The sequence below is a fragment of the Fukomys damarensis genome, unplaced genomic scaffold (assembly GCF_012274545.1).
Source record: "Fukomys damarensis isolate Sample0158 unplaced genomic scaffold, DMR_v1.0_HiC HiC_scaffold_16, whole genome shotgun sequence".
Lineage (NCBI taxonomy): Eukaryota > Metazoa > Chordata > Mammalia > Rodentia > Bathyergidae > Fukomys > Fukomys damarensis.
Genome location: NW_022900928.1, coordinates 96357465 through 96371866, shown reverse-complemented (window position 1 = coordinate 96371866; position 14402 = coordinate 96357465). Strand labels below are relative to the sequence as shown.

At 37.3% G+C, this 14402-nt stretch overlaps 1 long non-coding RNA gene across 1 annotated transcript in view; it reads left to right on the top strand.

Moving 5' to 3' along the window:
* LOC104867338 overlaps positions 1 to 10854 on the top strand; it is a 24693-nt gene extending 13839 nt beyond the window's left edge. The window contains exon 3 of the long non-coding RNA XR_781735.1: positions 10757 to 10854. This is a non-coding gene — a long non-coding RNA (uncharacterized LOC104867338). The remainder of the gene's footprint in view (positions 1 to 10756) is intronic.
* The last annotated feature ends 3548 nt before the right edge of the window (positions 10855 to 14402 follow it).

Sequence of the window (14402 nt, the reverse complement as noted above, 5' to 3'; positions counted from 1 at the left end):
ACTTGGCATTGTACAGAAATGGACAACCATATTGGTCTAGAAATGTTAATTTATTTTATTTTATTTTTTTCCATGTGTACAGGGGTAACACAATGTACTAAATATGTAAGGTCACATCTACGTGGGTTTGATTACAGAAACTAATAAAGTATTCTATAAATAATGAAAAAAAAGAATAAGATAAGACTATAAGAGCGAGAAGCAATTTAAATATGTTCAGGGACCATTTTCATCTCCAGAATTAAGGATTATTTTAATGTTACATCATTGCCTTTTCTCTTTTACTTTCCTTTTTAGTTTTATTTTAGGATTCCCTATTTTTAATGTTCATACAGAGATTTCTTTAACTGAAATACCAAATAGTTTCTTTGGTGTGAAAAACTATAATAGTACACAGGATCCTAATGAGATAATTAATAATGTGAAATAGGAAGTAAAGGGCTAAAGGTGTAAGGAAAGTGGGAAGTGTGGGTGAAAAGCAATAAGGGAGAGGAAAAAAATATGAGAAACTGAAAAAATGGAAATAAAGTGTTTGTAAATGGGGAGGGGAGGAGGGGCAAAGGGCGGGCAGGGATAAGGGGAAAAAATGAGAATCAAGACCTATTATGTAAAGGTACAGAATTCCAATGATGAATATAGTTGTATTGTATACCTAGATTGTACCAATAAACTCAATAAAAAGAAAAAAAAATAAACAAGGGTGGCCAGAGAAAATCTTCCCAATAAGCAAATTGTGAGTGGTACAGCTGGTCAACCACTTTGTGTGAAGTGACCATAGATAAAAATATATGCAGATTCCTGAGTAGTAGTCTATGATCAGGAGCCTAGGCAAAGTACTGGCAGATCAGAGACAAGGAAGTATAAGGAAGAGGCATGTAAACAGTCACATTCAACTGTTGGTACAAAATAGGCCAATCTTTATATCAAATGTGACAGAGAGCATTCAGTGTGCTTGTAAGGCACACGATGGCTAATTTTATGAGTCAACTTGAGTGGACCACAGGATGCCGAGACATTTGGTCCAACATGTTTCTGGATGGGATTGACGTTTGAATTGATAGACCCAGAAAGTAGATTTTTTTCTCACTGCTATGGGTAGGCCTTGTCTACTCAGTTGAAAGCCTGAATAAGACAAAAAGGCTGCCATTTCCTCCTTGACTTCCTTGAGCTAGTACATCACTTTTTTTTTTTTTTTGCCACTATTTTCCTGAAACATTGGATCTTCCTGGGTCTTAAGCATGCTGATCTTTGGCCTAGAACTGTACCAAATTAGAACTTCTACAACACCTAGGTCTCCAGCTTGCCATCTGCATATCTTAAGGCTTGTCAGCATCCATAATTGTTGATATCTATACCTACATATATCTCTTAACTATCAATATCAAGCCCTGAAAGCACAAATAAGTTACAGTGGCCTAAATACCCATCTACAGTCCTGCTACATTGCCTTCTTTTATTAGGTAACTATATACCAGTCTATATAAAAATGATAATTCATGTAATCTTCCCAACAATGCTGTAAATATATTACAAGTATCTTGCCCTGGAGATAATATGGATATAGATAAATAATTGATCAATATACCTACTTTTTTTTTTTTGGTACCGGGGATCAAACTTGGGACCTTGCGCTTGCAAAGCAGGTGGCAGAACCACTGAGCTAAATCCCCAGGCCTTTACTTCTAAGATATAAGGTCTGTTGGGTTAGTGGCTCCAGTTGAGTGTCCATTCACATTCAAAATATATAATTTATTCCCAAAGACTATCTTGATTATGCAATGTAGCAGTGGGTCTTTTTAATATCAATAGTGCAGAATTGAGAAAAGTACATAATCCTTTCTGCATACGTATAGGGGCCCATACTTCATCCTTTACATTCAACACATTCTCCTGGCCTTTATCAGTCACTTTCCTGTCAGGGGGACTCAATGTTGAGACCCATAACTTAAAGAAGGAAAGGTTTAATTTGTCTCATAGCTTTCAGTGAGTTCTTTCCAAAGTCATCTGACTGCAAGGCAGAAACACATGGTAAAAGGGCATGGCAAAAGAGACGTGCTCAACTCAGAAGCCAGGAAGCAGAGAGAGAAGGGATGAGCTGGGAGTAAGAATACACTTCTCTAGGTCACATCTTCAGTGACTGCCTCCACCAGGCATATATCTCTAAGAGCACATTAATTCCACTGATGAGTAAAATGCCCCTATAGTCCAATCACCTTCCAAACACGTGAGACTTTGGGGGGACAGTTTAGATTCTAAACCATAAAACTCTGCCTCTGATCGCCAAAAGACTCATGTCCCTCTAATTATGCAAAATGTATTTAGTCCATCTCTAAGAGCTGTCAAATTCTTTTTTTTCTTTTTGGTACCGGGGATCAACCTTAGGACCTTGTGCTTATACGAGGCAGGCAGTGGAACCACTGAGCTAAATTCCTGGCCCTAAGGGCTGTCACATTCTTAACCATCCCAGTATTACTGAAAAGTTGAGTCAAAGTCTCCTTTGAGATTCAAGCCAAAATCAGCTTCAAGTCCCTGTAAAATTTTTTAAAAAGTTAAATACTTGTCAGCATACAATGGCACAGAATAAATATTACTACTGCAAAAGAGATAAATAAAAGGGATAGGAAGGAATGGGACCAAAGCAAGACTGAACCCAAGCAAGGAAAACATTGAATTCTGTCATTCCATATCCAGCACTCGGGCAGGTTGTAGTGAGGTGTGAGATATAAAGGGTTGTACAGCACTGCCCCTACAACCTTGCTAGTTACAGCCCAGTTGGTTTTTCTGAAGATTGGCTCCTCTCACTGCTTGCATTTTCCTCAGAAGACATTTCGTGTTCTTAGCATCTCCAACTTCCTGGGGTCTCCACTGCACTTCTGGCTTCACTTTTACAGCATCATGCACTGCCCTCTCAAGCACACTCCCTGGCTTCCAAGGCCTTGTGAAATACAGGTGAGAGCCTTCATGACCCCACAACTCTTGCATTCTTCCCTCTGAATGATGCTAAGTTCTGCCACAAGCTCTAGCAGTAGCCTTGTCTTCTTGGACCTTGACTGCAGCAACCTCTGAGGACCTGGATAGCTGAACTTGAGGAAACACTTCTCTAGGTGTCTGAAAGTGCAGGACACCCAGGAGATATCTTCTCAGAGTCAAATATTTTAACTTAACCTTTTAAGCCATTAAACCTGTGAAGATTGGGGTCTGGCCAATTCCGGAGATGCCTTCAAGACATTTTTTCTCTTGTCCTGATACAAACTATTTGGCCTCTTTTTAATCCTAATCTTTTCAGTAGCCAGGCTGTCCTTGTCCTCAACTTTGCAGGGGCTTCCTTTCTGGTGAAACTACAAATTTTTTCACACTTCTTTTTGACCCTGGCTCTCTCTTTGGATCTGTCTAAAAGCAGCCCACACTAGACATGCCATAGCCTGAACATTGGGCCCCATAGAAATTTCCTCCAGCAGATCAGTTAATCCACCACCTTTAAATCTAGCTTCACAGAAAATCTTAGGACATGGACGAAATGTAGACAGAGTCTATGCTATGATGACACACACATGGCCTGTAGTCCTGTTTCCAATACAGTCCTCATTCTTAGCTGAATCCTCATGACCCTTGCCTTTACTATCTGCATTCCTATCAGCATTCTGGTCTTCTGTGACCAGTATAAGCACATCAAGCACTGCTCACAACATTTTAGGGTTTCCTTAGGCTTTGCCTCCAATCTTTTCTAAATGCCAGCCACAAACCAGTTTTGAAGGCTTCTAAACCACACAGTCAGGTAAAATCTCCTCCTTACCTCTTCCTCTTCACCCTCAATCCCCAGTTAACCTTTTTCACATGCTTCATCTTTTATTTACCTTCTCAATCACATATGATATTTATCAACATGCAAGACACATCAGAGCACATTCAACTTAATTACACCTGTGATGACTCTTCTTCTAAAGCTCAGGGCCTAGGCTTGTCTTCTACACAATTCCAGGCTCACCCAACATACTAAATTGGTTCCTCTCCTACTTTTACACATCTCAGCAGAGGGAGGTAATTAAGTAATAATTCATCCAGTTATACAAGCCATAAACTTAGAAACATAGTTAAGTTCGCTTGTCCCTCTGCATAGCACCCTAAGCAGTACCTCTACCTCCAAATCATTACCCCTAAACATGTTCTAAATCTTTCTGCTTCTTCGCTTGTCACTACTACCACTCTATCTAAATTGTCATCATCTCTTACCTATATATTTCAATTACATCCTGATGGGCTCCCTGCTTTCACTGTTGTCACGTTATGCTGCAAAGTTCACCTGGTAGTGAGATGATCTTCTAAATCTGCGAGTCATTTTATCTTATTTTCCTGCTCAAAATTATCCAATGGCTTCCCCATGCATTTAGAATAAAGCCCAAATCACATATCTGGACTTGACAGGTCCTATATGAACTAGATATCCCTTTCTTGCCAATCTTGTTTTTTTTATCTCATTCCCTTTCATCATAGTTTTTTTTTTTTTTCTATTTGCTTGTTCTTTTTTTTTTTTGGTATTGGGGATCAAACTCAGGATCTTGTGCTTGCCAGCCACATGTGGTGCCACTGAGCTACATCCCTGGCCCATGCTTGCTTGTTCTAGTTCTTACTAAATTCTTGCTTGAACTTAATGAATTGTGTACCATGTAATTGAATCAGACCTTTACATATATGTTACAGAATGGGAAGTTAGGAATTCTTCTTTGGACAGTTAACCTATTAAACCTGTAGGGGAAACTTGTGACTTGATACAAAGGTGTTGAAAAACCAGTGGGTAAAGAATTTTTTTTTCAGTAAATGGTGCTGTGACAACAACTGGAAACTCACATACAAAACAATGAACTTAGATCCTTACTTCATACCATATTTAAATATTAACTCAAAATATATCAAAGATCTAAAGTATTCTGAGCTTTCTATTCCTAATAATGCTGTTTAACTTTTTTTGCCCTCATAACCATTTTTTATATTATATTTATGTTCTTTCTCATTAATATATACTAGAATATTTGTTTTTCTATCACTTTTTTTTGTACCAGGGATTGAACTCAGGACCTTGCACTTATGAGGCAGGTGTGGTACCACTGAGCTAAATCCCTGGCCCTGTCTTTATTTTCAAATGTTTTGTATACTTATATTTCATGTATGTTTCCAAAGTGTCATGCAGCTTTCTTGTTGAAGCAAACTTAGAATGTCTGCCTTTTATTCAGTTACTTTAATGCATTTTATTTGTTGTGATTACTCATATATTGGATATATTATTATTTTTGGTTTATTTTATTTTCATGATAAACTTTGCATTTTTCTATATCTTATTCTGTACTTTTATAAGAATGAAGTTTTTATTTTCAACCTTCATCCTAATATTTCAATATTTATATACCCTGGTTTTCTTTTCTTAGTGCTTTCCCTTAAATTTTTATTTTATGTATGTATGTATGTATGTATGTATGTATGTATGTATGTATGTATTTGGTACCAGGGATCCAACTCAGGTTCTGGTGCTTGCAAAACAGGTGGTGGAACCACTGAGATAAATCCCTGGCCCTCCTTTAAATTTTTAACATATGGTGTTGGAGTTACAGCTCAAGGATCGAGGGCTTGGCTAGCATGAGCAAGGCCCTGGGTTTGATCCCCAGCACTGAAGAAAAATGTAGCACATATATGTTTAAAAGTATATTGGTCAACTTTCCCATCAATGGGACACAATAGCTGATACCCCCTCACATAAAGGAGGAGACATTTAATTCAATTTGTAGTGTTGGAGGGTTCAGTCCATGGCAAGCTGGCTCAAGGGGAGGAACATCATGGCAGAGGGCATGGTAGAATAAAGCTCCTAGTTAGTGGTTGCCAAAAAATGGGGCAAAGGAATAGTACCAAAGAGACCACTGACCAGATATATTACCTAGAGCCACACATCCATGACCAACCCAGACACACCAGAAGGGTGCTTTACTAATCCCCTAGGTGACTCACAAGCCCAACTTGACAATGCAGCTTAACCATCACAGAGTGTAAAGCTAATATCCTTATTATCTTGGACAACACAAGGATTTCAGAATGTTTTTATCTTTAATAATGATTATTTTTAATAATGATCAGCAAAAATTGGGCAATAAAGATCCCCAAAAGTTTGGGGCTGGGGATTTATTTACCTCAGTGGTTCCACCACCTGCCTTGTAAGCATAAGGTCCCGAGTTCGATCCCTGGTACAAAAAAAAATCTCCAAAAAGTTCTACCTTTAATAAAAGCAATTGAAACATTGTCAAAAATTATCAAAATAAACTTTTTCAGGATTCTTGAAATTAACCAAAGGTTGCAGCAAATGACTGAATGTTTTAAGAAAAGTGAACTTTGTGGCATTTTAATTTTCCTCATTTTCATTTCCCTGCCCTGATTGCATGATACCCTTGAAAGCAATCAGCCTGTGATTGTAAAAAACAGTGACTTGGCAGCTTCTAGAGAGGAAAGAACTAGGTTGAGGCTCCTTTAAAGCCTCACTCTCAGATAACCATCTTTTTTTGACCTGTCTGGTGATTCTCTATAGAACACTATCAAAAGGCAGTCATTATTTGATCTCACTCAATATTCATCCAATGTGCACAGTCTTTTTCCTGTGGACATTTGTTGAAAATGATCAGAAGTAGTGGTTCAATACTGTGGACTGCACGTAGTAGTGAATACCATGCAGTTAGAGCATGTGATGGGATAACTAAAAATCTTGAAAGGAGGGGCTGTGGAAAGACATTTCCATAAGTGACTTTGATGATCTCTATCATATTCCTTGGAATCTGGAAGGACACACTCATGCATAGGGAGGTGCACATCTCCAAGATGCATGTATGCTCAGAGAAAAGAGACTATCTAAGCTCTCATCTTTGAGTAACCTTGAGGTTCTGCACAAGAATTAATTGAAGGCTAAGAAAGTTTAAGATTGCCTCACTGAGTGTTGAAGCCATGCTCTATCACATAGAGCACTTCAGCAAAGTTGGAGAATTTATGGTACCAGCCATGTAAGGAAATCTTCATCTGATTAAGTCACAAACTCCTAAATTAGCTGAGCAGTGTATTTAGCGCCACACATGACAAAGGATAAATATTTTATAGAAGTAGTTTAGAAAACTCATTAAGCAAATAATAACCAAAAAAGCAAAAATTAATACAAAAACCCTCCAACAATTCACTCTGAGAAAAGGGAAGAATTTTACTTCCAGTATTGCCATGTTTCATTTTCTTAATGTCCTGCTTTCAACAATATTATGGTTTAGATCTAAAATTTCCACCAATCGCTTCTCGGCCTTTTGGCTAAGATCAAGTGTAAAATTTCCACCAAAGTCTCATGAGTTTGAAGGATGATTAGATCATGGTAGTGCTATATTCATCAGTGGATTCTTCCTTTTATGAGTTCAGTATCTGCATATGCTCTTAAGAGGTGGGGCCTGGTTAGAGGTGGGGCATTTATAACCTAGAAGAGTGTATTCTTGTCCTCTGTTCCCTTCTCTCTTTGCTCTTTGGCTGCCGTGGGTAGAACAGTGAGTTTTCCTTTGCCATGCCTTGCTACCATGATGTCTCTGCCTTGGAGCCAATGAACCATATACTAAATTCTCCTGAAAACCATCAGCCAAAATAAATCTTTCTTTCTTTAAGTTTTAGGTATCAGGTATTTTGTCCCCATAATGGGAAGGTGACTAATACAACAATAAGAAACAATAGAGTATATGCAAAGAAACAATAGAGTATAGCCCATACAGAGGAAAAAGAATATTCAGTAGAGACTGCCTCCAAAGAATCCTACATGCTAGGCTTATTAAATAAAGTCTTTAAATTAGCTAATTTAAATATGTTCAAAGTACTAAATAAGTTTTGTCTAAAGATGTTAGAGAAAATATAAGAATAATATCACAGCAAATATAGAATAAGGTGATGTAAATTATTAAAAAGAAATGGTGGTGTTGCAAAGAGCAGTGATTGAAATGAAAATTTTGCTTGCAGAACTCAACAGTAAATTTGGATAGAGGAAAAAAACAAAAAACAAAAAATAAAAGACAAAATCAGTATCCCAGAGACCTGTGAGCCACACAGCACACCAACATATAAAGCATACCACAAAAGAGTAAACCAAAAAAAGAGGTGGAGAAAAGGCAGAGAGAGTATTTAAAGAAAGGATAGCCCAAGACATCCCAAATTTGATGGAAGACATTAATCTGCACATCCAAAAATCTCAATGAGCTCCAAGTAGGACAAACTAAAGAGTCAGATCCAAGCTATCAAAAGACAGAGAATCTTGAAAGCTGCAAAATAAGCCACATCTAACTACTTGGAGACAGAGGCGGGGGATTACTTAAACTCAGGAGGTTGACACACCAGTCTTGAAAACATAGCAAGACCTGGTCTCATAAGAGAAGGGAAAGGAAGAGGAGAAAAAAAATAAAATAGGAAAAGAAAGGAAGAGAAGAGAAGGGAGAGAAGTGACTCATGACTCATGACTGATCATATACAAAGGATTCTCAATATAATAAACATGATCTGAATTCTTATCATCACAGTGCCTGCCTAGCAAGTGCAAGGCCCCAAGTTTGCCTCCTAGTAATCACCCCCCAAAATTTTGGGCCAGGGATGTAGGTTAGCAGCATGCACCTATGTAAATTCATATCACAAACTATGGAGGCCTAGGGATCACATACCAAATGATGAAAGATAAATTTGTCTATCAAGAATCCTGTATCCTTAAAAGGATACATCTACCTCTGAAAGATGAAAGAAGTATAAAACATTCCTGTATCAACAAAAGTGGAGAGAATGTGTTGCTATCAGGCCTGATCTATAAAACCACTAAAGGAAATTGTGATGGATAATTTTAGTGTCAACTTGACTGGGTTAAGGAATATCTGGAGAATTAGTAAATAATTATTTTTCAATGTGTCTGTGAGGGTATTTCTAGAGAGGATTAGCACCTGGGTCTGAGTGAACTAAATGGGGAAGTTCTAGCCTTGGTACAGGACAGGTAACATTCAGCTGACTAGATAGAGCAAAACAGAGGAAAAGCAAATTGATCTCTCCCTGGAGGTGGGATACACTCCTCTTCTGCCTTGGACATTAGAACTCCAGGCTATCTGGCCTCTGGATGCCAGAACATACCTTTACTCCGCCAGGTTCCCAGGCTTTTGACCTTGTATTGAGAGTTACATCACTGCTTCCCTGAGGGTTCTGTGCTTGGCCTGAGTCATACTTTTGGCATCCCTTGGGTCTCCAGCCTGAAGATAGCCTGTAATGGGATGTGCCCAGCCATCATGTGAGCCAATTCCCCTAATAAAAACCCTCTCATATATCTATATTCTCTTGATCCTGTCTCTCTGGACAACCTTGAATAATACAGGAGTCTTTCAGACTGAAGTAAAGTAACATAAAGTATAGCAGCAAAGGTAACTTCATAAGTAAACATAAAATACAGTATAAATGCAGTGCTTTGTTTGTAACTGTGTCTTCTGTCTGATTTAATATACAGTTGTGTAAAGCAATAGTTAGAAATCTGTCAATGCACATAAACTATATGATGATAACAACACAAAGGAGTGGAGAGAGACTGCAGTTCACAGGAAAAAGTTTTAATAGACTAAAATTAAATTGCTATGAATACAAAATAGATTATCGTAAGATGATAATTACAGAACTAGGAAAGACCTTTCCTGTCTCTCACCTTTTCTCCTTTCCTCTTTATTATCTCAAACTTGGAGGGGCCAGAAACCAAATCTACCTAAATAATGAGCAAAAAGAGGACAAAGTGGAGAAACAGACACCAACCAGAATTGTCTTTCCCACTGTAATCTGCCACTTGAGGAAGAAGGGAAAGTTTAATTTAAATAAACTTCATTTTAATGCACTTACTTGTTTTATCAATAAATTTACATTATTAAGTAGTATGGGACTTTTGTATATTTAGAAACTTTATGCGACTATTCTGTTGAGCAGGCAGGACTGTCTGTAACAGAATTAGCTTGTCAGTTAAGTTGCTTTTTGTTTTGGTATGGGGGATCGAACTTGGGTCCTTCTGCTTGTGAGGCAGGCAGTGGAACCACTGAGCCAAATCCCCAGCACAGTTAAGTTGCTTTTTGCTTAAAACCTAATGGATTCCTGGACCCTTAGCATCTGACTGCCTGGCATATTAGAAGGAGTTGTGAGGCCTCTGGAGGCAAACTGCTCAGGATATCACTCCCTACCAGCCGATGACCAGCCTTGGTTCTCTCATTTGCAAGATAGAGAGAAAAAAACCATCTGCCAGATGGGTTGTTGTGAAAACAGAATCAGATAATCCACACAAAATTCTTAGCATAGTGGTTTACATACATGCTGGTAGTGAGTACTAAATAAATGTTAGCTATTATCAGGTTTGTTGAAAGAATTGCATCTAAAAACTTCCCCTGGGCATGTTTATGCCTCAAGTACTCTGGGCCTCAAATAAAGTTTAACATCAAAGGCCTTTATTCTTTTCTCTCATCTAGTAAATCATAGAAAGAGACTGGGTTAATTGGCTTGAAACAGAGAGTGGTTTGCAGTGGTGAGAGTGTTTGAAGCAGTGGGATTTGATTCCTGCAATTGCCTTTTTCTAATCAGTATGGTTTTTCTTCTATCTGACAGCATTTCTGTGTGTCTTTTTTGTTTTTGAGAATATCTTGCTCCTGTTCTAGTATTTGCTTTGTATCTTTTATATTTTTCCTATTTTACTTTGTGAACAACACAGGAAACAAGAAAGAGAATGATAAATCACCATGGGATCTACAACCAACCTTTATCAACTATTACTATGTCACCTATTTCTTCAAAGTTAAATTTAAAAAAAAACACCAAAGACATGATTGAAGTCTTTAAGCCAGTATCTTCCCCAAAGATAACCTTCATCCTGAATTTCACATTTATTATTTGCATGCATTTTTTACACTTGTATTTAATGATTGTGTGTGTGTATATATATCCATAAAAGTTATAAGATCATTCTGCAATATTAAAAAGTTTATATAAATGATGTTGTCCTTATTACTTTAATGGATTATAACAACATTTAACTTTAATGAGTACATTTATCTGTCCTTTTGTTGATAGGTATTAAGTTTACTCCCTTTTTAAAAATTCTATTACAATCTTGCAATGTATGTGCTTGTCTGTGTCTCCTTGTGCACAAGTAAAAGGGATTCATGGACTCTGCAGTCTGAACACATTAATTAGGAAGGGCCTAAGGTTTATATCTAAAAGTGGAATTTTATGTGTTTGTCTTCAACTCTAACTTTTCTCACCTTGTTCCCCAAATGGGTGCACAAGTTTACCCTTCTACCAGCAATGTGTGAAACCTTTGGGCAGAGGGTGTAGCTCAGTGTTAGAGAGCTTGCCTAGTATTCAGAAGGCCCTGGGTTTGATCACTGGCTCTTCAAAATACAAAAACAAAAATCCCTTGTTTCTCCAATTCCTTGACAACATTGCCTTAGAATCAAGTATAGTATTCTAATCTCTGCCCACCTGATAAACATGGAAGGATATCTCATTGTTTTCATTTACAAACGATTGTTAGTATTAAACATATAGATTTACTAGTTTTAAGCACATAGAGTCATTACTATTCATTTTATTTTGTTTTGTTTTAGATAGGATCTTGCCCAGGCTGGACTTTAACTTGCAATCCTCCTGTTTCATTCAGTTCTAAATGTTTTACAGTTTATATTGTAATTTCTTCTCTAACTCATCAGTGATTTAGGAAAATATGTTGAAGTTTCAAAGCAGACGTTTAAAAAGTTATCTATTTTTGATTGATTTCTAATTCATTTGCATTATATTGCAAAAATTAGATCAAGTTAAAAATTTTTAAATGTTTCTTGTGTCTAGAAAAGATCAATTTGCCAACAGGGTGACCTCAAACCAAGTGATAAAAAGCCCCACTTAAGCAGTTTATAAAGGATAACAGAGGAAGTATTTTGACCTTTTAAAATGATTTTGATGTATATTAGCATTCTTTTTAAGGCAAGCAGAGCTGTGTAAGTAGATTATTCTATAGCTAATTGATTTAATTTCATTAGATTATGCTAAAAAGAAAATTATGTTTTGTTTATAATTAGAGCTTTTTGTCTCAAGGAAAAAATGATGAAAGTTTTAGTTATGTGGTTATGGGAAGTTGGTCTTGGGTATATCTAAACTGTGGCCTCCGTTTTTATTTTACTTCTATAGTTTCCTCCCTTCTTGTGGTAGACAGCTTTCCTGTCACTGAGATGATACATGACACTCACAATTAAAGGAGGACATGTTTCATTTTTCTCATAGCTTCGGGGAGTTCAGTCCCTGGTTGGCTGGCTCTAAGGTAAAAATACCATAGGAAGGGCCTGGGGGAGCAAAGCTGCTTCGTCTGTGGCAGCTGAAAAGCAGAGCAGTACCAGAGCGGAAATGTCTAGGGTCCAGATTACTCAAGGTCGCGTCTCTGTGACCCACCCATGCACATCCAGTGGCTTGCTTACTACTCTTCTAGGCAGCTCCCAAGCCAATCCAGTTGAAGGTTAGGCTTAACAGTCACTTTTGGTCATTCTCTCATTTGAACTGAATGACCAGCTCTTCAGTGCTCTTGTCAGTCACCACATGTGGTTGTAGACATCCACATGTCACACACCTTTATCAAAGGTTTCATTCAATAATTTTTTCCCTATAATTCTTGTTCAGGCCTCACTGAGGTAATTTGTTAAATTACTGGCTGCTGGCATTTAAAACTTTTTTTTTTAGCAAAACATTTATTGGTACATTTTAAATATATGTAATAATAACATTCATCATAGAAAATTTGTACCAGTACATGATGTATCTTGCTTCTTTTTTCCCCATCCCCACATGTGCAAAAGATTTGTTTCCATTTTTTTATTTTCTCTTTTTTTCTATCCCTTCTTTCCTTTTCCTCTCTCCCCTCTCTTCTATTCCCCTTCTCATTTGAACATTTTCTTCCTTTTTCACAATGTCTATTGTACATTTTAGTCCTTATTTCCACTTTCAGTTTCTCACACCAGAGAAACAATGCAGTGTTTAAACATGTATATTCAATTTATTTCACTTTAGAGTATGGTTTCAAGGTGCATCCATTTAACTATAAATATCTCAAGCTCATCCTTCTTTATGGCATAGTAGTACTCCACTGTATTTTTTAAAACTCCACATCTTTATCTATTTGTCAATTGATGAACATTTAAGCTGTTTCCAAGATTTAGCTATTATTAACTGAGCTGCTAAAAACATGGGTGTGCATCTATCACTATGGTAAGATGCTTTTAATTTTTTCAGGAAGATACCAAGAAGGGGAATAGCTGGGGGATCAAATGGAACCTCTGGTTTTAGTTCTTTGAGGAATCTCTACACTGATTTCCACAGTGGTTGCACCAGTCTACACTCCCACCAACAGTGGAGAAGGGTTTCTTTTTTCTCCTTTACCCCACAGATCCCGCCAGCATTTGTTATTGGTTGATTTCTTGATAACAGCCATTCTTTCTGGAATGAGATAGAATCTCAGTGTTATTTTTATTTGCATCTCACCAATGACAGTATTTATTTGCTATTTCTACTTCTTCATCTGAGAAATGTCTATTTGTTTCAGATGTCCATTTTTGAATTGGGTCTTTAAATTTGAGGGATCTGATTTTTTTGAGTTCTTTATATATTCTAAGTCCTTTGTCTGAGCAATAGCTGGCAAAAATTTTTCCCACCCTGTGCGTTGTCTCTTCACTCTGTTAGTGGTTTCTCTTGCTGTGCAAAAGCTCTTTAATAAGATGAGGTCCCAGTTGTTGATTCTTTATGATGGTTCCTGTCAGGTTGGGGTTTTGTTCATAAAGTCCTTGCCCTCACCAATGTCTTTGAGAGTTCTACCTATTCTGTCTTCCAGCAGATTGTTTCCATTTGAATATTTAGATCTTTGATCCATTTCAAGATTTGTGCATGGTGAAAAATATGGGTCTAGCTTTAATCTTTGGCATGTGGAAAGCCAGTTTTCCCAGCACTATTTATTAGTTAATTTATTTATTTTTGGTATGGGGGATTGAACTCAGGCGTTGTGCTTGTGAGTCAGGCATGGTGCCACTGAGCTAAATCCCTGACTTATTAAAGAGACTATCTTCCTTCCAGTGAAAGTGTTTTGCTCCTTTGTCAAAGATAAGGTGGCTGAGTATTTCCAGAGTTGTTCTGCATCTTCCAATCTGTTCCATTGATTCTCAGGTCTGTTTTTTTGGGTTTTTTTTTTTTTTTTTTTTTTTTTTTTGCTAGTACTAAAGCATTTAAAACTCTTGAGGGAATACAATGTACAGAGAGATTATCAATATGACTAATATGAAGATAATACCAGCTGGATGTGATGGTGCATACCTGTAATCCCA